The 12,975-nt window shown below is 46.0% G+C and overlaps 1 protein-coding gene and 1 non-coding gene across 6 annotated transcripts in view; both read left to right on the top strand.

Annotated features, from left to right (window-relative positions):
* Positions 1-12,975, top strand: part of LOC125955938 (dnaJ homolog subfamily B member 6) — a 61,825-nt gene that overhangs the window by 36,591 nt on the left and 12,259 nt on the right. The window lies entirely within an intron of this gene.
* Positions 7,799-7,967, top strand: LOC125958407 (U4atac minor spliceosomal RNA). Its single transcript, XR_007469326.1, has one exon. It is a non-coding gene; the product is annotated as a U4atac minor spliceosomal RNA (small nuclear RNA).

Here is a 12,975-nt window from a genome sequence, read left to right as displayed (position 1 = left end):
CTGGAATGACTCGTACGAAGCGGGGACGTTAGAGATAAATTGTTTTCGATATTTTGTTTTTGTCCAGTATTTATTTCTGTTTTTGTCATTTTATCATTACTTAATGAAACACACGATTCGTTCCGAATCTACACGTATTGCTTGTGTGCATGTGTGACAAAACGTACAATTCATGCCATCAATCGCAGCGCAGAGATCGCATTTTAATCAACACATCAAGAGCGGGGATACCAATCCCCCCGTGAGTTCGTTCACGCGTGTACTGTCTGCGCTTGAGTGCCGATAAATCGATCAACGCGTCCGCCAGAGACGCGCTCGCTACTCTGCTTTCTGTCATTCGAACGCGGGTTCCGTCTATTGTGTGTTTGCTTACGCGATCGAGCGGCTATCGAATGCTTTCTCGCTGTTTTTAGTTTGAAATTTTTCCCCCTTGAGGGCTGGTCATGTTGGCAGGTTGGAGAGAGATCCGCAGCGATAAAAGGATGCATTTCTAGACTGTCACACATGCTGCCAGAGACAACGACAACGACGACGCCGTGTGTGGTGTAACCGTTGGCATCGAGTCGCGAAACGCAGTTCGCGGTTTCGGCGATTGATTTTGCGAGTCGAGAGAAAGAGGAGAAAGTGTGATCCAAGGGTGGTCGCAACTGATTAATGTGTCCTCGTAAATTGTATTGATTTAAGAGGAAATACGGTTTTGCTTCACACCGTATCAGGTCCTGGTACGTACGTTCTCACTGGAAATCATATCATTCGCAGCAAAATAATTTCTTTTTTCTTCTTTTAGCTGCTCCATATCGAGACATAAAGAGACATTCCTCCGAATGGCGGGGTATCGCGATAAAATGCCTTCACTGATCGCATCCATCCCTATGCGATCTTCTTATCAAAAGTCCTGCGCTTTCTACACGAACCACTGTGTCCACTTCTCGCTGGGGGCATGCAGGAACGCTTCGATGCCATATAAAGGGTGTGCGAATGGAAAGTTTTTTTTTCGCTGCCAATCAATCGGCCGCCCGCGAATGGTCGTTTTTAGCGTAAACCTCCTTTATGGGTGCAAACGAAAGCTGGACAGTGCTGCACGCAGAGAGCTATCGACAAGTTTATCTGCTTTGATACAGTTCGCTGAGTTGCGCTCCGTAAGCATCCATCTGTGTGGCTGCGCATCGGTGTAGCGCAATCACCACCAGCATCTTCTCGATCCGGCGCTCGGAATGGATGAACCGTTGAATGCGTGGGAAAAGGAGAAATGCATAAAACCCCTTGTATAGGCTAGCTGCTGGTCCATGTGGTGTGAATGTGGTCCTGTGAACTCCGCGAATGACCTAACCGCAGAGCAGAGTGTTCCAGTAGGTGCTTATAGCAGTATCTCAATGCTCTAGCGTTTAGGATACTAAGCGTTGTTTGGTGCACTTCAACCCTGACAAACAACCTAACGCTGGCTAATGGTTTTCTGATGGGTACTTGCTCCAGAAAGTCCAAGATGCTGCTGACAGTGGTTGATGATGGTTTATCGGGTTTCTTCTCTACAGATAGCATCCATGGCGTTAGCATGGTGAAAGAATGATGATGGAAGATGGTTGGATCTTTCTTATCGTCAGGAATACCCCTACATACCTCTTGTGCCTTTGCCTTGCCTTACAGCGAGCAATAAAAAGTAGCATAAAGTCAAAGTATGTGGCCGTGTCATTCAACACGAGGAAGAGAGAGGGAGAGAGAGCACCACGTCTCGTAACTTTTCTTTCTCCTAATTATTTCTTCGCCGTTGACCACCACCAGTGCTGTACTCCATTTTTCCTTATCTACGAAGAACTTTTTTTATGTGCTGTCCGAACGCCTCATTTCCAAAGGTGCTGGAGCTCAGATCCACACGTATCGTTACGATGTTACGATGCCCCTTATGGATAGTAATTAAGGTCAAGCACCACTGGTGTGTCAGTGTGCTGATGGTCTTGTTGTTGTCACGTCGCGAGAGATACCTGCCGAAACAAGCAGTCTTCTGCAGGGGACTGAAAAAGAAGCCCCTAAGGCCTAACGGTAGAGGAGGGGGGGGGGAGTCTAGGTGATGTTCCTGCAGGTACACTTACCATAAAATGCATACACTGCCTACAAAGTACTGACGATAATGGTTACGGTGTTTGTAGTGTGAAAACTTTCGCCCTAAAGATGATCCTGCCTTCTTTATTACAGAAGTAGACAGGTTGGATAGCACTGTTGTGTTCCAACGGGCAGCCGAAATGTCGAAGAACCCGGTATTGAAACATGACACCGCATCTTAACCTCGTCCTAACTTTCTCCTCCCTAGTTTAGGTGAATGTTTCAAACCCGCAAATGGAATCAGCTCACGCTCTGTGATTTTGGCAACATTCCAGCGAGGAGTTCCTGTCAGATTAGTGGCGGCAAGCTCTGACCTTCCACCGTCTGCTGGGAATGAGGGTTTAGTAGTCTGGTATTATCAAGCAGCAGTCGTAGGGGTTCCACTGGTGCGTCGATATCTCTTGGTCCAAAGGAGAACCATAATACGGCCAGTCCCGCATTCCCGTCGTGACGACCACACGATCGCTTGAAGAGTCGGCGAGTGTTGCAGAGGAAATGCTGGCGAGAGAAACGCATGATACGCGCGTCCCGTTGTCAGCTCTCCACGAGAATGCTTTCCTTTTTCGGTGGAATGCAAAATTTATGCGATTGATTATGGTGGTGGAGCCAGAGTCCTTTCGCTTTCGCACTATCGTCCATTTCCTTCGGTTGGATGGACAGCCTAGGAACACCGGGCATTGCCTTACTGTGACCGACAATAGCCCCGGGGGGCTTTCTCAGAGGGACGACAACGTCAATCCCTCCCGGTTTTGTTAAGGGTTTCGGTCGGTTTGTTTTTTTTCTTTTATTCTTCAATAGGTTTCGGGAGAGGGGTCCACGCTATCGAGGTGAAAGTATCGTATCACTGGAGATGTGTTTAATTCCACCGTATCATTGCCGATCATTGGGAGGCCACGGTCCGGTCGGGTCCTCCCATGAACTCCACGCTGTTCGGGCTGCAAAAGAGGCGGCGAATTTGGTGCGCGGATCCGACAGAGACAGGAAATGAAAGCAAATATTATTTCTTCTTCACCACACCATCGAGGTCATTCGAAGCAATGGCGAATCGCGCTCCCTGCGATTTGCATTGAAGAAAGCAGGGAACATCTTCCGAAAACTGCGGCCAGAGATTAACGGTAAAGTTTGACGAGAATCGGGGAGTTCTCGCTTTCAGGATTGTAAATAATGCTTTGGATAAGTCGCTGATGCTGCCGGGACGAGATCTAATCTGCAACGGTTAAACAAAGATCGCTAATGAATGCTTAATAACTGTGAAGCAATATTTGCTTGATGGTTTAAGTTTAACGTCTTTTCAAATCCGTGTCTATCGGCTAATGATTTATCTTGCTGGTTTATTTTCTCAGCCAGATAATACGAATGAGAAGCTGCTGATGCTCGAAAATCTTGACGCTTGAGTCAAGTGGCATTGAATGCGAGAGGCTCGTTAAGATATCTCTAGTTTGATTTATACACACACACTCACCAAGTGGAATTGATTGTGTGTTGCTAAATCTGAACAGATATCCGGAAAAGATGTACTGTACCCCTTATGAGTTATGTAGACTTCGATAGTCTCTTACAATGTTGATTGAAGTATAGAAAATTGGTACTTTCATTTTTTATGTTTCACAAGTCATTTTGAATTTAACATTTATGTTCAAATACGGAAGATCTTAGAGATTCAATTTACACGTTCTTCATCCAAATATTATCTCCTTTTAAAATAGTTTAAATAGATCTAACTCTATTTATCTAAACGAAACCGGCAGACCTATTTATTAATCTAAACGAAACCGGCAGACCTTTGGACGCAACCGAAACACGGCTATATAATAACACCCAGCTAAGCAGCTACTAGCGTCTTCCGATTTTCGGTTGAAGGTCAATCGAGAAATTGCCTCACCATCACACATACAGACACTATCGCTGCTACTGGCCGACAGCGTATTGCGTTACAATTTCGCTTCTCTCATCTCGAATTGGATACTTAACCATATCCCTTCCGAAACAGACACCTCAACTCACGCACGCATTCTTTGCCGCTGACCGACGCTCGGCGATCCCCATGTGGCCACTCACGGTGATTATGTATTAAATTTCGTAAATTCGACTGCTTAACTAACCCTCCTTACGTCGCCGTGAGTCGTCTTTAAATCTTTTTTTTTTGTTTTTTAAAGACGCTCCGAGATACAAGATAGTTAGCTGAAGAGTGAGTATAAGGGCTGTCTGTCGCTGCTGGCTCGAATGGTTTGGTGGTGAAGGTGCGCATACGGTTAGCGAGAACGGTTATTAATAGTTTACTGAAGAGAGAAGATAAGTTACGCTTCTGTCGATTTTTCGTCTGTTGTAAGCACCACCGCGAAGGCAACACGCTGACTTGACCACCTGAAATGCTAATGAGATGCAGGGTCGAAACACACTTGAAACGAAGCCACCAGGCGATTTCGCTTTCATTGACATTGGAATCGAGTTCAGCGATGACCGGTCGGGAAGCTCACAAAGGTAGAAGAAGAAGATGATTTGGTTTCTGATGTCTGTGGAAACGTAAGCTTAAGGAAACGGTTTTAGGCTTAAAAGCTTCTCTTTTTATTCCCCTGCCAGTCTGTAGATTGATATTCTTTTTATCGATACAGAATAGCGCGATACTTCTGTTTAAATGGTAACCAGTTTTTGAAAGCCACGATTTGGATCATAAAACAAAGGGAATTCTGAAGTTCTATAAGGTTTATACCGTACCTGAATTCTGTTGCTGACGGGTTTATCGGACATAAATGAACACCTCCGTTCAACGCATCAATATCAACGTATCAACGTATCGTGAAATGGGTGAAAGTGTGACGCCTTTAGTTGTTGCCAGCCCTGGGTAGGCAAAGAAAGGTGTTAAGAAATGGGAAGAAAAAACCATCCATCTGTGTCACTAGCTCCCGCGAGTGATGATTATTGGCAGCCTTCATGATCATTCATGGCCCGAAGATCCCCGATTCCCTGTAGGGTGCTAACACGCCATCCTGTAACGGTATCCGTGCACCACCGCGTCTGAATTGCTTCGACATCTTTGAAAAAGACACACGGGAAAAGATGCTCTCCGTGAAGCCCTGACTCGCTAATGAAGGTGATAACATTTTACACCTTTCCGATGTCTTCCCGCCAGCAGCATGCTGGCTATTCGCGATTTATGCACATCAATCACGGCGTGTGTGGCTTGGCCTGCCTCTAGCTTTGCAGCCGTCGGCCATGGTGCCACTCAGTCTGTGCTTGATGATGCTGTACACCAGATCTCTAAGTTCCCTCCTCGTTCGTTGGCCGTCGATGCACGAGATGCGCGCGCTCCAAAAGAGGACGCTTTAGCTGTGTAGAAGAAGAAGAAGGTCTTAGTTATACCATCGGCAGCGGCGCGGCGGCGGCATCCCTTGTCTCTTTTGCTTCCCTTTGGAAATCCGATGTCTGCATTTAACGGAGCATCGGTGTGAGCCAATTAAGCGGCGATAGAGGAGGCATTCTGCCCGAGGCGCTATTCAACGAGCAATAGCTTTTAACCCTTCGAAGGGCAGCCCTTTTTTTCGTTTTTCTTACTATTACGGGTTTATAGCGCACTATCTAAGAAAGACTCGATAGCTAATTAGTTTTAATTTGCTTTGACATGACCATTTGCAGTGCTTTAGGTACGTTAATAGGTTCGTTATTGAAAATTGTGCTGGACAAAATCGCGTCTCCTCGCATCGAAGGGTTTTTTTTGTTGAAGGAAAGCCCCAATCAATCAGTAGAAACGGGGAGAGACAATGTGCCTTAAGCTTCCTAGTAGGAGCGCAGCTGAGCAGCCCGGCACGAGAGTGTTGATCAGCGCTGGCAGCTTCCTGATCATCCTAGCTGAAAGCCTCTGAAGACACCTAAGAAAAGGTCCAAGAAGCGCCGAAGATGGTGCAGAAGGGGTTTTAATGAGACACCAAGAAGCAAAATAGGTATCATGAAAATGAGAGAAGAAAGAGAACCAAAGAGTGGCGGCATGTCACACCGATGGGCAATTCCCTGGCACGATCTGTTTTGTTGTGATGTGATGATGGCCCCAAGGGGGTGAGAGAATGTCATTTATGTTTGCCACCGATTTTCATCCATTCCCTTCGACTCGCGTCTCTTGTGTGCCCGCATTTCCTTTTTCCCAAGCTTTTCGCAACCAACCGGTGTCACGCAGCCCTTGCCGATGATGATGCGAACCCATAGGTGGATCGATGGAAAAGGAAAACCGAAAACAGATGCGAAACAGCGGCACTCGTTGCTGGTGTGTGCTGGTCTGTTGCTTGAGTGATGAAGCAGCATAACTGGCTATTAAGATTTAATCACATTTTAATTTAGTCCCACCGCCCCCGGCTTTTCCTTCAACCGAAGACGGGTGGAAATGTGTATGTGATGATGATCCTCTTTGGATCGTCGGTGTGACCGCGTGTGGCCGTCGCGAAATCTGCACATCATTATTTTACGACGTCCTCCTGCTCTAAGACGTCGTCGCCAGCAAAGCAGCAGATTTGTCTTCGCACGATATGGCCATGCGATTCGCTTGACATGTGCTATGCTTGCTATTTATGAGCTTTATTTATGAAGGTTCCATTTAGTGCAAAAATCTGCTCAATATGTGCAAAAGGTGTTTATTACCTTCGAGCAAAATAGTCGAAGGAATCGGACGGATGCGTTCATTGTCGTGATAATTTTATGAGGAAAGCTTCAGTTTTTTTGTTCATTATTTCAACCAGTGGCATATTTGGTACATTTGAGGCAATATGTGTGATTTATTTGTTTAAAATTTTTATCGTAGTTTTTAATATTTGAAACTGAATTTTTTTTAACTGTAATTTGTAATTTGATTATGATTGAGGTTAAACATAGATTGTCTGGCATTTTTAAAGATTTAAAAGAAATAATAATTAAACCAGACTATTCCTCTTTATAATATCCAATCGCGTTACAGAAACTGTTATATTATGTTAAAAACACTTCAAAACACATGAGGATCGTCAAACTTTTGATTGGTTAGAATATTATTGGTATTTTAAGTTAAATCCCCTGTTTTGTCTTTAAATTTCACCTTTGAGTAAATGGTGGTGCTGGATATTAAAAATAAGGTCGCAAAAGATATGCTTTTGGTCATTTTTAGGAATGAATCATATGACTAAGTACATATCAATTTCTAAGTAAATTATCAATTTCTCAATACCAATATGTTACACAATTACAGATGAGCAACATTTCTAATCCAATTATAGTTACCTTTTAAGTAATTGGAACTATATTATAAATGTGAGATTTTAATTAATGATGCATTTTTTTCTCTCTCTCTTTTCCAGGTAATTTGACACCAAAACACTTGTTGGAATTGATTGAATCCCGTACACTTCCGAATAGCTGGTAGGCGAATGAATTATAATAATTTAAAATGAAATGGAATCCAATATTTCACCAATTTAAAGTTCAAAATTACCATTTCTCATCCACATTCTATCGACGTGTTGGTTGAAATTCAAACCGTCGATGAGTTAAGGAATGCAAAAAAGCCGAATTCTCGCAGGTAATTCTCTCATGTAGAACCGTAGCCGCGCAGAGAGCGCGTGCTCTCCCGATGAGAAATCAAGCAACACGGCACTCTCTCCCTCTCAAACGGTTCCCGCGCCGTATGCATCGCTAGCACAACATGTTGCGGCAGGATGAATTCGGACCGCTTCGGCGACGCTCTTCCTTCCTTGTCTTGGGGAGCAGAATGTCCAGTGAACGTTTAGTGAGGGCATTGATGCTGACAAACCCATTACGAAAGGACGCGCATCTTCGGGTGTGCCGTTCCTTGAGCCCCCGGCTGCCGGATTGCTTTCGAACAGCTGGTCTGTGCGGTCGGAATTTTTGAAGCATCCCTTTACTTCACAAGGGATGCACCATATCACCGCTTCTCTCAAACATTGCAAATCTATCTATCTTTGTTGCTTTTGAACGGGGAGAACGTGCGCTGGGTACGTGCTGCTTTGTCCAAACATCGTTTGTTTGTGGCATTATGATGCACTCGAAACTGTTTATGTGTTTTTGCAACTCTGTTCAAACATTAATCAAACATACCCAACATGTTTGTGAATGGGGTGTGTGTGTTAGGTAATGAAAATATTTTTATGTATGTTTTGAAAAGCATAAAAAGCTGTTTACCTGAATGCGGTAATAAGCGCTATGAACAATATGTTTTCGCAACTAACTCATTCACTATTAACTGACTCCGAGGTGCACGGGGTTAGTGCGGAAGAATAAACCAGTACTACACTGGACTGGCTGGACCGCATTTTCGCACGCCATTGACCAGCCTAGCACCACGTGCCCCATTAATTACCGATGCGGTGATTCCTCTTGTTCGTGAGATGCGTTGCTTGCTTGCTGTCTGTGTGTTGCCGGTAGTTGCACGCACCTTGAATACCCCGTTTGATGATTCCCTTCCCTCTCCGATTATGCTGTCTCTCCCTCTCTGTGCCAATGCCACAATGCCGGTGCGCGATGCGTTTTCTCTTTTCATTTTCCATTCCGCGATGAGAGAAGCGGGTGACCTTGCTGTTTTTTTTGCTGTCGTTGTTTTTTTCTTCTTATTCAGTTCCCCCAGCGCACTGGGAGATGAGTTTTTCTTCTTGTTTCTTGCTTCTCCTCGCCGTTCCTCTATTGCTGTGCCTCCTGGCCGTTGTAAGAGGCACGGCACGCGAGTGAAGCGAGCCTCCTCGAGTCGGCAATGATGAAGATGAACGATGAGATTGGATGCAATTTACTTGCAATGAGAAAACCCCTTATTGAGCTGCTGCAGAGGTCTATGATGAGAGGGGGGGTATCGTGTGGCGGACGGCGCTGTCCGCGTCTCTGGTTCAGTCAGTCATTGGGTCATGGTTTGAGCGCTACGTCGTGCTTCCCCCGGCGTGTGATGGTGTAGTGTGTTCTGTGTTTATGAATTTGCTTTTTTTTCTATCTCTATTACTCTGATGAGAACGAGTTTAATTGAAAAACTACGGCATGGATATGAGTACCGGGAAAACTATGAAGGAAAGCAATTGGAAACATGTTTCCATTAGTTTTCCGTTAATGTTCCGCTCAGGTCTGATCTAAGGATCTAGCTTTCAGTTCCCAATAGAGTCTCGCTTATGGAACGCTGGTCTCGAGTCGTCGGTGAAATAATTAACCTTCCTGCAAGACCATCGCCTACCATATGTGTTATTGATCATAATTGAATTTTCCTCTCTCCGTGTGCTCTCCGTGTGTATGCTCTCAGGACATGTACTGCACGAAGAATTGCCAAGAGCACGAACAGAGCGTAATGGTAATATGTACTATCTATTATGTTGATGGCGAAAGCAATCACCCTTTGGTCCTGTGTATAATAAACTATAACGGTGAAGAAAGTTTGTCGTTTTTGCGTGTGTGTGTGTGAGAGCTTTACATCTTGTCGAAGCAGGATGATAGTTAATGATTAAAGTTAGGAGAATTTTATTTCTACAACAACTTAAGTTATCAACAGCGAATCCCTTTGTCAATTTTTCTTCAAACGATTGTGCGTGTTTTGCATTTGGAGCGCAAATTTGTTCTTGTTGATTGTCATTGATTTTGTCTTCCGTAGCTGATGTTAAAGTTTACTGTTACAGAAGAGTGCGTACGGAAAATACGATTTGAATTAACTTATGTTAAAGACTTCATTGTTGATGAGACCCTAATGGTGATCGTACGGCGGGGAGCATAAAAGACGAACTCGTCTCTCCGTTGTCGGAGCCTCACAATCTCCATGGCAACTTTTGCACCATTAGCCCGAATGACCCGCGTGTGTGTGCGGTCTGGCATGAATACTAAGGGGGCAGAGGGGGTTGCATTACCGAAGAGAGGGGCACGGGTAATGAAGCATAGCTTTATGGCACGATCCCGGGCTGGGCCTTTTTCCCAGCCACTAGCAGCCCGCATATACCGGGGTTCGAGGGGATGTTCGCACACCACACCGGGCCCTGGCGTGGTGGCGAATCCAAAATTATGATGATTAGCTCGCTGTTGCGCCGTCCATGGTGGTGCCGCGCACTCATCATCGGCCGAACATCTCCATCATCAACAGACCGGCGTCTTACTTTCCGGCTTCGGCTGCGATATTTGGCCACAGAGATCCCGCGCACATCTCTATTCGGTTGTAATTTCACGGCCAATTTTTCATCTATGCTACACCCAATCTCATCACCAGCCAGCCGGCTAGCCAGCCTCATACTACATGGCATTAGAGACGTAGTAGAAGGTGAAAGCACTCTCTCGTTGCCTGTCATCGTTTTTTTTTTCATCTCTCTGCTCGCCGTTTAATCGCCGTGTGCCATTTTGCGTGCCATTCGTGCTCGCTTCCAGGCGTCTGTGATTAGGATAAGCCAAGCTAAGCGTCTTTGGGGCTCATGAAGTGGTGGCAAAGGCGCGCCATCGTTTTGATACGTGACGTGTGACGAGATGATAACGTGTCATAGCTGTCACTGACGTTTGACTTTGACTTTCAATTAATCGTCATATGAAAAGGCCACAACACGCCGTCCTCTGGTTTAGCTTTCGTGAGATTCTAAAGATTCCTGATAGATCGCGAAACGCACATACCCACTAACCGATCAATATCGATGGCCACCTCCTAGGCATTTGACGCCTTTGATGTTCTCCTCGCGCAAAACTGCGCCATTTCATCGATGTGGGTCAACACTACCTTGTCCATGTGAGGATGATGGTGGAGGATCAGTCGGTTGACCATGATAATAGGCAGCACACACCGGCAGCTAGCTGCATTCCTTAAAAACGACGATGGCGCGCGCGCAACCGCCCTGAGTGAGGGGCGCACATTGTTGAGAACCATTTGTGGCGCGAAAGCTGATGAATTGTTCTGTTCCTTCTTTGAAAGCAATTCTCTGCCACCCCTAATGGTGCTGGGGAGGAGTTGTGACAGTGGTAGAAATGAATCCATTCTTCGGTTTGGTTTTTATGGCTCCCAGCACTCGCCACCAAAGGTGTGTGGAGCGCACACGCTGATCTTGCAAGTGTCACCGGAAATGGTGTTGACCGGCGGCGGTTAGGCTGGTCCGCTGATCGTCTTTGCCATTTCGTTGCCCGCTTGGTCACCTGTTACCGTCGATCTACCCCTTCTTTCTTGGCCACTCATAATTGCAACTAGTGGGCGCGCAATTGTTTCAAGTATGTCTAGGCCTGGTGGTGGTCACGTGATGGGTGCGGCCTACGGTGGTACGACCCAGCGCAACCGATCTAGGTCATTGCTGATTCATATAATCGCTGTCGTTTGAGGAGCAGCACGATCAGCACGGTCCCCAGCTGGAGGGAAAGCATTAGAATCAAGGAATTATGCTCTATTAATGTTGATTGCGGAGTTTCTCTTGCAGATGACCAATCGAGACACGAACCATCATCGGGGCATCATCCGAAGGGCTCGAAGGGAGAAAAAACTACGCCTGATGATCATTAGGGCAAATGTTTTCAATAAAATGTTTAATGCCACATCGCTGCTAAGCGCGCCTCCACACGGCAGGCCTAATGTCGTTTCGCGGGCTTCTCTCCGGTGAGGCTGTGAGCACCAGGACGACGCTCTCCGAAAGTAACCGAAGGCAATTAACTGGCCCAACAACAACAACGGTGGAGAAGTTTATCTCGATGAAAGTCGACATCCAAATGTGCTTTGTGGCCACAAGCGCATGCGCACAGGGCCTATCGGTCGTAATGAGCCTTCGAAAACGATTTATCGTTCCGAATCGTTCGACGTTCCCGCGTTGGAACACACCAGCCCTCCATGCATGGCGCTGCTGGGCGAGAGACACACCTTTTCTGCATCTCTCTCACGGCAAAAGTGCACGATCGACGCCGTCCACTACTGGGCCGTTGTTGCATATTGAACTGCCCAGGCGTCTTTCTTTCCAAACGACGACGGCGACGACGACGACGACGGCAAAACAACGGAAGCAACGAAAAAGTGGCAAACCGCCTAACAGTGGATGGATTGTATTTGCCCCGCGATGACGATGACGCGATGGTTCGGTGGGTGGCGGTGCGAAGTCGAACCGAGAAATATAAAGAAATGCATGGGAAAGTTCGATCGCGTCGCTTTCTCAACCATCTTTCGCGGTTCAGCGAAGAGGAGGAATATTAGTGCAACGGGGGCTGTGTCGGGTGCCGGTAGAAGGCAGAGGGGCTGTTACTGTCTCCGTCGTCGTGCGCCTTGGAAAATCCTATAAGAAGCACTATTGGCAAGCTTCGTTCCATCATCTGGTGGCTCTCGGTCCATCCCTTCCCTCTATCTCTCTACTTTTAGGACGGATGGAAAAGCAATCAACTGAACGATAGGATAGTCGGATCCGGATAAAGTGCGGTAGCAGCATCGATTGGTTTGTGATGCTGCTGAAGGCATCTAATGGAGTGTAAGAGGGAGGATCTATTAAAAGGGGTATTTGCGACCTTTCCCATGATCGAGGAGGAGCTCGATGGATTTCGGAATGCGTGAGTTAATGGTTCGCCTCTATGCAGTCCCCATAAATTGACAGTTCTACTATCATTTCAGCAGTAAAATTGAAATGAATTAAATATTATAAATATTGACTTTAGTAATGTAATGCGATCTAAGGATTCCTTAAATACCGTTGAGCAAAAGACAATCGAAAGGAATTTTAAAGTGCCAATTCCTTGATAAAGCGCTCATCAATATAAGTGCACAATGGTACCGATCGGTGAGACTAACCGTGAAACATGTTGCTATGCACGCTATGCACATTGATGCCGAGAGAAGAAAAGTCCTCAATTCCCGAGCCACGACGCCACGACGATTATTTATTTCCCGCGGCACGCGTCACCAGTCACGATTCGCCAGGACAGGGCTAGGCGCGTTTTCTG

Source organism: Anopheles darlingi, chromosome 3 (genome assembly GCF_943734745.1).
Source record: "Anopheles darlingi chromosome 3, idAnoDarlMG_H_01, whole genome shotgun sequence".
Classification (NCBI taxonomy): Eukaryota; Metazoa; Arthropoda; class Insecta; order Diptera; family Culicidae; genus Anopheles; species Anopheles darlingi.
Note: the sequence above shows the minus strand (reverse complement) of the source record. Positions and strands in the feature narration are given on the sequence as shown.